Here is a 10,788-nt window from a genome sequence, read left to right as displayed (position 1 = left end):
TCTCTGAAAGTGAGAGGTCTGTTTCTCACTAGCTAGGATCCTACAGTGTGCTGCAGCTTTCACTGATGTCCTCCCAGTATTCAAGTCTTCCTTACACACACAACAACAGGCTTTCTGCTAGTACTTAATAATCTTCCACCATCCAGAACATGGTGGTGTGCTGCAGATGCTTGCAAAGGCAACTGATTTTATTACAGGACAGGATTTCAAAAGGAAAGGCACTTGGGGCACCAGCTTCTGGGATTTTATATATAAGTATTTATGCTCCCCTATTCAACCCTAAATGAATTTCCAGAGCTCTGACTCCAGTTGAGCCCTGCACTTGGAGCAGTCTGTCTGTCAGCAAGATGTATTTGAAGCCACCTCTTTTGCCCATTATTAACCATTTCCCACTTCTTGTGGCTCCATCAGTGTTTGGGTCTTGATGCTAAACAATTGTCAGGGTATAAGCAAACTAATTGAGATGGAAAGAAAATGGTTTCTCTCCTTTTCTCCCCACCCAAAGAGAATGCAATCCTACACAGACTGGGCTACTGTAGGGATGGTATATTGGAGTTTGCAGATTAATTCTATCATTTTCAGGGTGTTTTGGGGTTCCCATTGAGCCAGATAACTTGAGCTATACCATTCAGCTCCAAATCCATATCCAGATGTAATTATATCCATCTTCTTAGTGAGCTGCTCAGCCAGGACACAAGTGTCCTTGCAACAGAAACCAAGATATAAAACCTCCAGAGATAAACTGGGACACACTGAACCAGCGTGCCTGGTCTCCTAACGAATATGTGCTTTTAGTTTACTTATAATAGATCTTCTAATTTTCTGATTCCTGGAATTTTCTTAGTTGCTATGTGTTCCATTCCTTCTTTGAAATGTAGTTTATGAGAACAGTAGCCACTCTCATTATCCATAAAAAAAATGTTCGTAGGCTATCCTCTTTAATGTCCCAACACTTGGCTGATACCTTTGAGAAACAAAAACACTATGGAATGTTGGATGGGAGGTTAACAAAGACTTTGCTTTACTTTTGCTGGTTCCAAATATGCCTGAAAAGACAGAGAAGTTGGTAGCAGTGGCAAAAATTCATTGTGCCTTGTCTGTAACGTTGATACTTGGTGATGGATGCCAACTGAGGCCTTGAGTCTTGTGAGCTAGGGAAATCTTGTTGGCCTCTCGGCTTCCTCTGAACTTCTGTGGCTTTCCAAAGGACCAGACACCCAACTAAACACAGGGTTGAATGTCTTTATTTGTATTTATTTATTTATTCCCATGTCCTGCTCTTCTTCTTCTTCTTCTTCTTCTTCTTCTTCTTCTTCTTCTTCTTCTTCTTCTTCTTCTTCTTCTTCTTCTTCTTCTTCTTCTTCTTCTTCTTCTTCTTCTTCTTCTTCATCGTTTTAACGGCTCCCAGTGTGGCTTCTAATCCATATACAACCAGTCCAACTTAAAAGTCTCATCAGTACAAATCACTCCCCAAGTGAACCATGGTGGCTGGTGCTGAAAACCACTTAATAAATCTCCAGATAAGCAGAGGAATACCATGGTGGTTGATGGTACTTGAAAGGTGCTTTGAGCCCCTTCTGGAACAGCTGGGGCTGGAGTCGTCTCTGCCAAGTTTTTAGTGGCTTGTGAGGATGCTTGGAAGTGTCTGAATGTGGATGGGGCAGGATTCTCTAGACGGTGCATGTGATCACTCTGCTTCTAAGCTCCATTTGCTCTGTTCATATTTATTAATATATTGGTTGCTTTTCTGTGTCAAAACACACTCAAACAACTGAACACTATGACATATAGATAATGTAAAATTATTGAAACCTATACTTGGATAAATATAGATGGCTAGATATGTTAACAATTAAAAAGCAAAGCAACAACTTGCAGCAACAATAAAATGCACCAGCACCCATAAAACCAAGCTCTGTAAGTAATCTTTAATTGGGGAGTGCTTTCAGGTCCCCACCCCACTGTGGCGCTTCCCACAGCACACTGCAGGGAACCACAGAAGTGCTTCACAGAAATAACAGTGTTTTCCACCCCTGCAACAAAAACATCTCGTGTAAATTAAAACCACATACTTTCTGGTCTCCAAAATCATAGCACTTTGGGCATGCCCCTGAAAAGAATATTCAAGATGATTGTCTCCCCTTTTGAATATAGGGTCATACAAAGATTGTACATTCTTCTCTTTAACTGCTTGAACGATAAATCACTGCACTGGTGCAAATGTGTTTGAAAATAATTAGATCCTTGTTTGGGTTGTATCCAGTTGTGTTTCTCAGTTGATGGTAAGACTCCCATTAATGGAATGGAGAGGAAAGCAATTTTTGGCATTTTGCCCCCCACTGCACCCTGTCCTAATATTGCGTAAATGTATTCGGGGTGTTGGTACTAACATATAAGTCCCTATACAGCTCAGGTCTAGGTTAGTTGTGAGATTGCTTTATGTCTTATACACCCAGTAGACAGGGGCATCCCCTCCCATTCTTCTGCTTACTGGGGTCACACACCTGCCAGGGTTCCAACTAGATCTTGCATAACTTTTGCAAGATCTCACCAGAAACCACCACCGTGCAACCCTGGTGGCAGAAGTGGGCATGGGAGGAGCGCTAGGCAGGATTCCACCACCCAAGGCAGCTGCTTCAGTTGGCCTCATGAGCAGACACTTCCAGTAGATCATTGTGGTCAAATTAATTGGAATGATGATGATGATGATGATGATAATAATAGTAATAATATCTTCTTTACAGGGTTGGTGGAGTTTCTGGCACAGTTTTGGATGAGTGCATGAGGGGTGTTATAAAAAGGAGGTTGAATTGCTTCTCTCTCCATTCTGCTGATGAAAGCCTTACCATCACCTGAGCAATCCTGTTGGGTACAACCCTAAGATGACTTTGTTTGTATGCCTGGAAAAAAATTACTTGAACCTTTTAAGCAGTTTCTTTTCCTTCTTTCTGTCTATCCAAAGAAGCAGCCTTTGGAAACCTTGCAAGGAAGCTACAAAGGACATGGTGTTATGTCTGGAACCCATGATATTTTTTAGCTGCAGGGTTTTCTGTCCCCTCCCCCCCCGAAATGTGTGAATGTATTTATCACATTGTACTGTATGCGTTTTCTTTCTTAGGGACAACTCAGGTTATTTGGAAGAAGCTAAGTAGCCTGTGTTCCCCCCTTGGTGAGGCCAATTGAGTTGCTTGAGTTTAAACTGGATAAGGCAACTATGCATGGGCACACAAACCTTTTGGATACCATAAGTATATTGATTTATAAGGTATATAGTTGAAGATCTTGCTTCTATTGAAGAAATATAATTACTCCCTTCACAAAAGATGTCTGGTAATGACTGAGACCTTATAAAAAGTATTGAAATTAAAGAGCCAGATCATATTGTAGGTTGTGGTGCTAGGAGACTGATTGGTGTTTTTCTTTTTTTCTTTTTCTTTTTAAAAAACAACACCCAAAACAATTTGAAATTACTTTTTGGATAGATGCCGCCAAAAGAGAGGCTGTACCACACAGAAATGAGATGCATGCCAGATAAGGTTTCAGAGATCCCTGTTCTTCCCTAGGGGAAATGTATCCCACACTTATACAAATAGCCAGTTTTTTTTTTAAAAAAAAAGCTGTTTCTCTGAGAGACAGTAATGGATGCAATCCAATAATTGGTAAGCCAAACCTGGAGAGACTACTTGGCAAAATATCAATTAGCTTGCTGTATAGATGCACAGTTCTCTTTGAAAAATGTGAGTATTCAAATGCATCAGGAAATTTGACAGTTAGGTTTGTCAAATTGTACAAGTTACGTGGCACCCGATGACTTCTTCCTCTCTTAATTTTTCTGCTTTTTTTGTTAGCACAGAATGAACATTGTGGTTGTCAAGTGGCTCTCTTCTCTCTCCATGGGCCACCAAGACTGCCAATTTGAGCATTGCACTCTTGATACCTGTATCAAGTGGGCATATGACCACCTTAACATTCAATTCCTCACCCTTTCCTCTGCCACAAATAGGAAACGAGCTCAAGAAGCAGATATGTATTTGGACCTAAGCAAGAGCATGTTGCCAATTTCAGCAGAAGGTGTTTATCCAAAGTTAACTAATGTGATTGAGCAACAGCGTGCATTTCATGTGTCCTCATTTCCTTAGATGTAGCAGATTGTGGGGGAACATGCTGTACCAGACAAAAGCAAGACCAGGCATACAAGCAGGAGGTCTCAACGTATACCTTACTTGTATCTCTAGGTGACAACCAGTTTGTAGATTTGTACTCCACAGAGATGAAAGGGAAAGATGTGCAGCATTTAGGAGGCGGCTGTCATTGATGGGCCACTACAGGTGAATACTTATCTTCTACTGGTGAATGAATCAGTAGATCATACAGGCATAACATATCATTCATCAAAGTGAACACAGACCTTTAAGGAGTACCTGGGACTACATAGCATGGGCTTGTCAACTAACTGGCAGGCCACAATACATGGTCCATGTTCAGTCTGGGTGGAGTACCAGTTGTGCTGGCCTGGCTAGATCTTTCACTGATGAGTCAATATTTCTGTTTTGATACGTTGAAATGGGTAGTATATAACAGGTGCTATGCTTTCTTTTATTTCCCTAAAAATGTCTGAGCTAGTGTGTGTGTGTGTGTGTGTGTGTGTGTGTTGGGGTGTGTGTGCACCAGCTATTCTGCTATGCCCTCCAATCATAACCTTCAGAAGAAGACAGAATATTTACGGTATGGCGCTAGGCTTTGATGAAAAGAGTTGACATGACTGGGATAGGAAGGAAGCAGGATTTTAAATGTTTTGTTTTTTTGCTTTTGTTTTTGCCTTGGTGTTGGAAATGTGCTCAGACCTCTGGCTTGACAGGTTTGAAGGTTTGCGCTGGAGGGTGTCCCTTTGTGTTTTTTTGTTGCTGATATTTTGTCAGTGATACAATATGCCTCTCTTGATATTCTTTGATTTTGGCATCTAGAAGATGAGTGCTGTGATTGTGTACTGAGCAGGAGATACGAAATGCAATGTGTTTCATGTGATACCTTACTTCTTAGCTTATATGATGCTATCTGCAGAAATCGTTTTGGCAAGGGAGGGGGATGTAGATTAATAAATTAGCCCCATTCTTTAAGCTCAGAAGAGAAAAAGGCCACATGTGATGTGGTCTATGGGTGGTTGCTGTTGGCTATAGGTGGATGTGACTTGCCTGATACAAACTGGTGGGCCAAATGGGGATGTCTTGACAAGCCAGATTTGGCTCAGGAGCCAGAGCTTCCTCACTCTGGTCTAAAGCATGGATGACTAACCTTCAGATATTTCTGGACTATGAGTCTCATCCTTCTTGACCTTGGGGTTGGGACTGATGGAAGTTGTAGCCAGCAACATCTGGAGTGCTACAGCTTAGCCATGCCTGGCCTAAAGAGAGAGTGTGTACACTGGCCCCTGGACATAGTTAAAGATATATTTTAGCAAATGGCGGCACATTTCTTTAACAATTTATAGACCTCTTAATACCCCTCGATAGTATAAAATATAAGAAAATACCAATAAGTTCAACAGACCTTAAAAGCAAGTAGCCATCATAAAATTATCATAATATAGATTAAGATCAACTGCATTTGAGGACAAGTATACATAATGAAATCATGTGTTTGTTTAGGTTTGCCTGAACAAAAGTTTTTATCAGGCATGGAAAAACCTACAAATGAAGGCACAAAGAAGCTTAGCTGCAACGGAACGACTGGAGGTTGTTACCATGTAGTTTCCTTTTATCAGTTTGCAAATGATCATTGTATCATCTGACCTTGAAACTGGTGTTGCCATTCATGTTGCATAATGCGCATGGTTAAGGGAAAGTTCACTGCAGGCTATGCAGTGGAATAGATGGTATGAAATAAACACGAGAGTGGGAAATTAACATGGTACTGCATATGCAGATTCTGTCTCCAGACATCTTGAACAGTGCTACACAAATTGCATTGGACTATCTCAGGCATCCCCAAACTTCACCCCTCCAGATGTTTTGGACTACAGTTCCCAACTTCCCCGACCACTGGTCCTGTTAGCTAGGGATCATGGGAGTTGTAGGCCAAAACATCTGAAGGGCCGCAGTTTGGGGATGCCTGGACTATCTGGTCCAGCATATGTATATTACAAATGAGTGGATCGCTGATGGAGTAGTACCATGTTATCTGTTTTGTATATGTTCACTGGTAAGTCAAGACTTTGCGGTAATTAGCAGGATTTGGGCTGCTGTCGCTGTTCAGTTGCTATTGTTTTTGCACTCATTAAAAAGATGCAGGATTCTTTGGTTTGCGGCATTTTTAATTATTATTATTTTTACAGATCAGTGTACTTGTCTGTGCACTCTTTCAAAATTATTTTGACTACAATAAATTTTGTTCAGAACAATATGCTGATTTTAATTTTAAAAACACTGATAACTCCAAAAGTCTTTCTAACCAGGGTATCCAAAAATATTGGGGAAAGAATGAAATGTATGTAGCTGGTGTGGAACAACAAGCTAATGGCCAACTGTTCCCTGTGCACTGTTTTACAGAAATAAGTAACACATTGTTAGAAGACAAAAACGATGCTATTTGTTATTTTTAATTTTTAATTTCTGAAGTTACATGGGGTATCCATTCTTTTAATACTTTTATTACTACTAATTTATAAAGCCATATTTAAACTTGTGCACTTGAGTGTAACATACCTTTAAACTGTGCACTATGTTGATCAATGTGTGTGTGTAAATATATACATGTGGAAATCTGTATATTTGGTCTCAATGCTATATGTAGTTGATGTTTAAATGTAAATGACAATGAACAGATATCAAATATAATGTGAGTCCATCTTTGTTCTTCTTGCCTTGAATATTAAGAAATACCAGTGCTTGCCACCCCCACATCTCTACACTGTGTTACAGTATATAGATCATAGGTGGTGGAACCTCAGGCCCCAAAGTGGAACCTCAGGTGGAACCTCAGGCCCCAAAGCATGCCTCATCTCAGGTCACACACATTCTCCTCAAGTCACATCCTTCACCATTTAATCTGCAGACCTTCCTCAAATGTTTTTTGCTGAGCTAGAATGTGTCCTTCCCTTCTTGCTTACCTGAATGGAGAGAGCTTCTTCTTCTACTTCTTCTTCTTCTTCTTCTTCTTCTTCTTCTTCTTCTTCTTCTTCTTCTTCTTCTTCTTCTTCTTCTTCTTCTTCTTCTTCTTCCTCCTCCTCCTCCTCCTCCTCCTCCTCCTCCTCCTCCTCCTCCTCCTCCCCCACACATCTGGCTGGCTTACAGCATATATAAACACATAGTAAAACATCAAGCATTAAAAACTTACCGATACAGGGCTGCCTTCAGATGTCTTCTAAAAGTTGTGTAGTTCTTTATCTCCTTGACAACTGCAGGGAGGGTCTTCCACAGGGAGGGCATCACTACAGCGAAATCCCTCTGCATGGTTCCCTGTAGCTTCACTTCTCACAATGAGGAGACCAGCAGAAGACCATTGGAGGAGGATCTTGGTGTCCATGCTGAGTGCTAACATAGGTGTGTAGAATCCTCTGACTTTGCTATGGCTGAAATGTTGACTATTCCAGAAAGGTAAGTGTTGTTTCTATTGCTCTGCCCACTTTCTCCTCAGGCCCTGCCCATCACCAATAGGTTCCTTGCTATAATATAAAACCAATTTCTGGTACCTGCTGCTGTTCGTTGCAGAAAGAGAGAGCAATGCAATAAAAAACAATATATGACTTAATTTTTTAATGATCTGAGTTCTAGAATCCTTTTATACACTTGAAATTACATTGCTCTCATGGTGCCCTTTCTGTTTTGTAGGCATCTCCTATAGTAGCTGCTTTCGGCCATTACTGGGGGACAGAATACCTGGCTAGATAAAGTGTTGGATGGACCAGTAAAATATTTCTCACATATTTCTCACATATTTCTCACATATTCCTTTGCACTGCAAGATTGCTTGCTCTCACAGTCAAAGTATTTATAAACAAATCACAGGAGAATTGCCAGTTGAATACCCATTTCAACCTGAACTCCCTTTGTATGGTGTAGAGAGCCAGCGTGGTGTAGTGGTTAAGAGCAGTAGACTCATAATCTGGGGAACCGGGTTCGCGTCTCCGCTCCTCCACATACAGCTGCTGGGTGACCTTGGGCTAGTCACACTTCTTTGAAGACTCTCAGCCCCACTCACCTCACAGAGTGTTTGTTGTGGGGGAGGAAGGGAAAGGAGAATGTTAGCCGCTTTGAGACTCCTTTGGGTAGTGATAAAGCGGGATATCAAATCAAAACTCCTCCTCCTCCTCCTTGTATGTCCCCCCCCGAAAATATTGTGCCATCTTATCTGGCATACAGTTTTGGGCAATCCAGTCTAATTTGGGCTCACATCTGGGTTTGGGACTGAATCTGCCTTGATTGACCTGGTGGTGGAAGACCTCAGCTGGGAGAGTGACAGGGGACTCTGTTGCCCTTAGTAGATCTCTTATTAACTTTTGATATCATCAGCCATGGCATCCTCCTAGACTGACTATGGGAGATGGTCTACGGAAGCTCTCAGAAGGTAGTATTGGATGAGTGCTCCTCACCCCCAGGCTGTTGTGCCATGGAGTACAACAGGGCACTATAATATCTCCAATGCTATTTAACACCTACATGAAGCCAGGAGAACCATAATATATATAGGCAAGCTAGATGACCTTTGTTGAACGAAGAAGTAGGAGCACCTGGGACTTTTAATAATTTCTCACACACAAACTCCAGTGCTTAGTTGGGCACTACAGATAATCTTTATATTGCTAATGACCATGCTGCTTTAATGAGGATATTTAACTAGAAGCTAGTTTAGTTTCCGTGAGCCTAATCAGCAGGATCCAATTAAGTACCTGTAGTTCCATAACCTGCCACCATCTTGCAATTCATTATAGAAGAATAATAGGACTGATCTATATCAAACTAAAAAGTGGCAGGTTCACACCCATATCACCGTAGGTCCTGCTCTCCTTAGGATTGTTTTTGATTCCCACAAAAGTGCTATTTTGGGGTGCTACCATTAAACATGGTTTAGTGTGGGTTATGACCCTCCTATGTGATTGTCCCATTACTCCTGACTGTATGGAAAGGGTTTCAAACCCTCTCAACCTTCTGCACAGCCTTGCAACATTAAGGGTTAAGAGCCCCAATGACCAAAAAAAAAAAAAAAAGATAGGCTACATAATGTTAGCGTATTCAGTTCTGTCCACTGCCCAGCTGCATGTGAGACAGGCTGATTGTTTGGGTGTGTGACTGCTGTAACTTTCCCACACAGGAGAACGGATGTAACCTGATCTCCTGTCATGTGATGTTCTTTGTTCTCTCTTACTTTCACTTCTAACTGAGAGTGATGGCGTACACACTTTTCCATTGCTCTCTAATAAACGTAGTTAAAAGTACGATTGTTTGCTGTCTTCTTTACCAAAGCCAGTGGCAGAAGAAAGAATCTAGGGCTTGTCATCCCTATATTCTAACACATAATACCCTGAAACAATTTTATGTAACCAGCTCAGTGCCCTCAATATGAAGGGACATGTTTCAACTCTCCCCTGTTCTTCCAGATACAGTGTAACCTCGGTTCCCGAACATCTCCGTTCTCATACGTTTCGGTTCCCGAATGCTGAAAATCTGGAAGTAAATGTTTCCATTTTCAGACGTTTTTTGGAACCCAAATGTGCAATGTGGCTTCTGCTGAATGCAAAAAGCTCTTGCAACCAATGGGAACGTTTTGGTAGCCAAACGGGCTTCTGGAATGGATTTCGCTCAGGAACCAAGATTTCACAGTATCCCTAAAAGTCCCAGGGCCCTAATAATGGAAGAGATTGCTTCTATACATACATCATTTTATTTGTATGCTGCCTTTCCGTAATTAAAACCATGCTCAAGGTGGCTTATCAACATGGCAAAATTACATCATTACAAACATAACAAAAGTAGTCACAAATAATAAATAAAAGATCAAAATGTACACAACCAAATTAAATAATTTCCACATAAATCATAATAAGATCTTAGATAAAGAGAGAAAACCCCCCAACAATCCCCCCAACTATATCTCAGTCCAAGTGTCTGTTCAGCAGCCTCAGCTTTTGTAGCTGGAGTCAGTCAGGGCCCTCTCCTCCCAGGCCAGGTGGGAAAAGGCCTGCAAGGTAGGGAGCAGGTCTTCCAGGTCTCACAGCCAAGATGCTTTCAATCCTTACAGTGAAAATCAGACAGGACAACTGCCACTTCTTAGTTTGATGGATAGTAGCCCTACCATTCTTTTCATTCATTTATTTATCACATTACATTTATATTCCTCTTCATGTTCCTCTTCATATAACTGAATTCTCTAGGCAGTTCACAGACCATTAATCAATTGTAGCCCTCAGTGATCTATGCCTCAGAACATTTAGGGATATATCTTTTTTTTAAAAGGAAGAAAGGTTTCTTCCACTGCTGGTTTCTATACTTAATGCAGAGCAAGCCAGAAATGTAGGTGTCTTTTACAGCAAGCTGAGACGTGGGGTGCAATACCATGGCTCATTAATGGCATTTGTGTCTCTTTCACCAACCTGTTTCCCATCTGACATGTGAACTAGGACATGGATCTGGATTGGTGGGTAGTGCAAGTATTGAATGAGGACATAAAGACCTTACTCAGAGTGGGAAAATAGCCATTTTCATTGTCCAAAGACTTAGACCCCATTGAGTTTAGAAGTACACCAGTGTCCTCAAGTAGCTTGAAAGCACTGCAGTGGCACTGAAGTCTCCATTA

The sequence above is a fragment of the Zootoca vivipara genome, chromosome 3 (assembly GCF_965207765.1).
Source record: "Zootoca vivipara chromosome 3, rZooViv2.hap1.1, whole genome shotgun sequence".
In the NCBI taxonomy this organism is placed as follows: Eukaryota; Metazoa; Chordata; class Lepidosauria; order Squamata; family Lacertidae; genus Zootoca; species Zootoca vivipara.
Note: the sequence above shows the minus strand (reverse complement) of the source record.